A 5,664-nucleotide genomic window follows, 5' to 3' on the forward strand; every position below is an offset into this window, starting at 1 on the left:
TCTATTCAACGCGCAAGGTGGGAGGGCTGGGGCCTCGAAATCTTATAACATGCCACGACAAGAGTGGGAGGACCTCATGTTCTATATCTTACACAACATCAAGGAAGTTGAGGAAGTGTGGATGAGGTAATACCACTACACCATTCCTTTATGTCTTCCACATCATCATGTTCCATGTCACTTAGTCCCGGTCTAACACCGCTTTTTCTTTTTTAGTGATTTCGTTCAAGAGGAATGGACGGGAATGAATCCTCCTACTGAGGCGGAGGCACTTACTCTTCTCCGTCATGGAAACCCTGGACGTAAAAATTTTGTTGCTTGGTTCATGGAGAAAGTAATTTTCCACACTCCCCTATTAAATACCTAGTTCAACATTTATTAGTTAACCGAACTAATGCACGCAGCAATTTCAATTATACTTGTAGGGAAAAGATCCGAACATATCTATGGATGATGAATTGAGATGGGTTTCCATGGGTTTTGACCCTGCCGTCATGACATGGAAAAAGTATGATGTGAATGGGTATCGCTTCCATACAGAGGAGCACCAAAACAGCCGGCCCGATCCCAAAACTATAAATACCGGAGTGTACACCCCCGGTCAAAATTCAGTAGACTACTACGGAAGGGTACAAAATATATACGAGGTTAAATTCCGCTAGGGGCGTGAGACCCTAAGTCTGCCTGTGTTCAAATACCGATGGTTCGATCCGCGGGAGGGGGTAAAACATACGCCTTCCATTGTTTTGGTCGAAGTTAAACCATCAACCGTCTATGCCGGAGCCGATCTCTTCATTGCGGCTACCCAAGCTACACAAGTATATTATCTGCCTTACCGATGCCAGAAAGAGTATCTAAAGGGTTGGGAAGTTGTGTTCAAGGTGTCGCCACATGGTAAGCTACCGGACACGAATGAAGACGATTACTACAACATTAACCCCATGACATACGAGGGAGTGTTCTATCAAGAGCAACCTGATGATGATGATAATGATGTGGTTAGAAACGATGACGCTAGACCATTGGGTGATGATGATGTGGATCCAAACGTCGACGATGCACGGAATGATGGTGAGACCATTATCAATGAAAATGACATACTTATGCTAGAAAAGTTAAACGAAGACGCTGACGACGAGGAAGAGCCTCCACCTCCGTCAGACAACGAAGATGATATGATTGATAGTGATGATGAGACGGACCGAGAAAGAGGTTACAACAGTGATGATTCATATGGGTTCTAGCAGATGTACGTTTCAAGTCTTTTTTTTCTATAGTTTAGCAATATGCCTTTTTATGCATTTTTATTAATGTGTTTATTATCATGCCTTTTCCTTCATTTCATTAATTTACTAATTGCTTATTCTCTTTTCAATGCAGGTTCGTGGAACATGGGCAAGGGCAAGGCCGACGGCGTGGGTTTCCTACGCAAGGTCGTCGGCCTGCCTAGTCGGAGTGGTCGAGCACGTAATCCTCCCCCTCGGCTACTTGACGATGACTCCTCACAGGGAGGTCGAGGGAGAGGTGCCCCTATAGGAGGAGGGGGCGGGGGAGAGCCTCTAGAGGGCGAGGTGGTGGTGGGAGAGCCACTACAGGGGGTCGCGGCCAGAAAGAGCGCACCCTCACCGACTTAGGGGTGTTGTCTTCGAGGCCCTCCTCTAGTGAGGTACCCTCCTCTAGTGAGGTACCCTCTGGCGAGGAGGAGGACGAGGAGGAGGAGGAGGAGGTTCGGGATGGGGCCGAGGAGGAGGTGGAGGAGGAGGCATGCGAGGAGGAGGACGAGGAGGAGGAGGAGGAGGAGGTTGGGGAGGGGGAGGCAGGCGAGGAGGAGGGTGGTGGCGGGGATGATGGTGGTGACGGGAAGGGGGTTGACAACAAGGGGTGGCTGCGTGGTAACGCAAAGCTACCAAAGCAGGTTCCTGCTACTGAGGAGCAGAAGTGGCTCATTGAGCCCACGGGGAAAGAGTAAGTGCCACTTTATAATAATTTCATTATTTTGCTTGTCACATGCTTATTCTGGTTGTTATTTATTTTGCTTGTCACATGCTAATAGTTCATTCTTTTGCAGCAACTGGATATATTCTAAAGGGGTCCGTATTTCCAACGGCCTCATCACCGTCTTGCTGAAGTTATACTGGCCGGGGTTGTACTGTCCGGATCCAGTCAGGAACCCGGACCGTTGGGTTTTGGCCACGAGCTGGGACCACTGGGAAGCGGACCTCCAGCGGACCATGAGACCCATGCCAAGGCCGTGATCACTACTTTCTGGGTGAGTTCTCTTCAGAAGCACAAGTCCATTCTAGTTTCATGAATGATTTAACTCATGGCTTCTTCCATTCTTGTTTCATGCATGATTGTAGAAATTCTATCGAGTTCTTCCGGAGCACAGGGCCAGAGCGGACCAGATCGTGCTGCGCCAATGCAAGAAGAAGGCCCGCCAGATGCAGTACGAGGTGCGCTATGTGGCCATCTCGACATACTACCACGACTATCTTGGTGTGAAGATGACCAAGGAAGAAGCGCGGAGGATGGGCATTACCTTGGAGAGGGACGATTTCTTGGCGGTAAGTATAAAAGATTTTTCATTATGCTTTCATTACCTTGTGGTACATTTCACCGTTTCGTGTTGACATGCCATTATGCTTTTATTATGTAGGTGTGTCCAAATTGGTGTTATGGAAAAGACGAGTCCTGGGCGGCATTGGTGGATCTTTGGTGTGATGAGGCTGGAGCCTGGGCGGCTATGAGAATAAAAAATAAGGCTAACCGAGGGAAGGAGGGAGTACATGCTCAGGGAAACCGAAACCACTATCTCCACAAGGCAGTTAATGTATGACTAACCCCATTAAACATTCTTCTTCTTCTATTTACCATCACTTTCTTATGTATGACTAACCTCTGTTTGGTGGTGCAGGAGGAGAAACTGAAGTGGCCGCTCTCAGACATGCAAGCATGGGAGATCGCCCATACGCGGAAGGACCCCAAGCCTGGCGAGCCCAAGTACTATGGCGAGAAGACCGCGGGGAGGAAGAAGGCCTACTCCGAAGGGTATTTGAAGTTACATCCTGACACACTTGACCCCATTGCGGCGGATCTGGACGAGAGGGTGGTGGTGGGCATGGGGCCCAAGGAGCACGGTCGGGAGGCGGTTCTCGATGCTGTGATCACTCCTACTATCTCCTACACACAGCTCCGTCGGATCGACCCGAGCCTGAGCCAGCGCACGAGCCAACCAGTGACCAGTGCACAATCACAGTCCCTCTTTCAGGAGCAACAATCTGTAAGTATTTTCCCTCTTATCTTCATTGCTCACTTTATTTTCCGCATTTAGTAGTTTGATGAGTTCCATCATGTCATACCGTAGGCCTACCTGGAGTACACACGCCAGGAGACCATGGCGTGGCATGAGAGGCTTTATGAACACCAGGTGCAGAGGGATCGCCAGATGCAGCAGGCTTTTCAGGAAATGGCGGCCGGCAGGTGTCCTCAGTTGCAACCAGCACAATGTCCTCCAGCACGACCAGTGCTGCTGACCTTTGAGGAGTTTGTGGCACAGAACGCTGGCCCCTCGCCGGTTAGTTCATCCCCAATCTATTCACCCAAAGCATGTCATGCCTTTCAACACAGTCATATATCCCGTTAATATGTCTTTTCAACATCCAGGGAATAGGTGGATCTACCGTTGGTGGTGGTCTTCGCAGCACTCCCGAGACACGGAGCCCGACCACTCCGATCCACGGAGGCGGAGGCGGAGGTGGAGGCTGTCTTGGCGGTAGCGCTGCCGCTAGCAGTGACGACCTGGGCTTCGGCGGTCTTGGCGGTGACGACCTCCGCGGTGCTCGATGTCCTGGCGCTTAAGCCTTTGGGTCACATTGTGGCGGTCTTGGTGGTGATGATACTTATATGCTAGTGATGTTTCTTATTGTTGTTTGTGAGATTCTTATATGCTTTGGTGGTGATGATACTTATATGTTTATGCTTTGTGATGCTTATTATGATGTGTGATGATGAATTTGTTGTGTGATGCTGCTCCTTATTGTTATGTGATGCATATATTGTTGTGATCCTTATATATGCTGTATATATTCAAATGAATTGAGCTGAAACAAAACAGAAAAAGAAAAAGAAAAAGCAGACAGAAACTATGCCAACGGCTAGGCCGTCGGCATAGAGCTGGCGTGAGCTCCCAGTGGCTGACACGTGGCAGGTCTATGCCGACGGCCTAGCCGTCGGCACAGTTTCAAACTAAGCCGACGGCTAGGCCGTCGACATAGCCCTGCCCAAGGAGAGCCCAGTTGCTGCCACGTGGCAGGCCTATGCCGACGGCCTGGCTGTCGGCTTAGTTTGAAACTGTGCCGACGGCAAGGCCGTCGGCATAGACCTGCCCCAGGGGTGACGCCTGCTCACCACGTGGCAAGCCTATGCCGACGACCTAGCCGTCGGCATAGTTTCAAACTAAGCCGACGGCCAGGCCGTTGGCATAGGCCTGCCACGTGGCGAGCAGGCGTTGGTCAGCACTTGACGGCGGCCGCCGTTAGGAGGTAACGTTGCCGACGGCCCTGGCCGTCGGCATAGATGTACGGACACCGTCGGGATAGGTCCTATGCCGACGGCCTTTATATGCCGACGGCCACCCGGGCTACGCAGACGGATATGTTGCCGACGACCCAGTCAGGGCTATGCCGACGGCCCTGGCCGTCGGCATAGGGTGCGATTCCGGTAGTGTCCGTTCTGCCTAACAGCCGAACGAGAGACAAAAAGAGAGAAACAGATCGCCCAGCCCCAGCCCCCGATTCCTCCCCCTCTCCCTCTCCCTCGCCTGCCAATATTGACACAAACTACTAATACCATAGAATGATATATGATCATTAGGTGAAATTCATTATCTTCCTGTAGTTTCTTTCCCTACACTGAACCAGATATCGGCACCAGAAACACATGATCCCAAGAGGCTATCAATGAGATGACAGGGGATGACGCGCTAGAATCATACCTTTCATGCGACCAAAAACTGGAAGAATTGTTAGGTCATATAGAAAATGACAGCATCCCATAATGCGACCAAAAACTAGACGAATTCCAAGTTATTTGGTTTACACTAATAGATAGATTAGCACACCTGTGATTTCCAGCTAAAATGGTTGGCACAGGATGTTTTCTAGCTAAGAATTCGAAGTTATTTTGTAGTAGTACAATAGTAGATTTGATTTTATTCAATGCATTTATTTCGAAATAATTTCCAGCCAAAAATGGGCAGGCACTGAATGTATTTCCAGCTAAGAATACCAAGTTTATTTGCTTTTACACTAGTGGATTACTACTACTTTTTATTTGCTGCATTTATTTCAAAATGATTAGCACAATTATATCACGACTCTTCTATTGGATGCACTGCCAATGTCAGCCTTCCAGAAAAATCAACTGTAATTACGAATTAAAACTTGCTAAATACTGGGGTATATGCAAATATACTAGATTGGAGCACTATTCCGTCAATAAGCCGCCGTTGGATAGCTTCCCGACGTGGAGTGTTCCCATACCGACCGTCCAGTCAACACTCCCCTCTGGCGTCTCGCAAAATATTCGGCTGCCAAAAAAATACTTCAGATTTAGACGAGGCGCCTCTTCGTCCGTTTCCATTCGCTACCAACCCAGACACAAAGC

Source organism: Aegilops tauschii, chromosome 2 (assembly GCF_002575655.3).
Source record: "Aegilops tauschii subsp. strangulata cultivar AL8/78 chromosome 2, Aet v6.0, whole genome shotgun sequence".
Lineage (NCBI taxonomy): Eukaryota > Viridiplantae > Streptophyta > Magnoliopsida > Poales > Poaceae > Aegilops > Aegilops tauschii.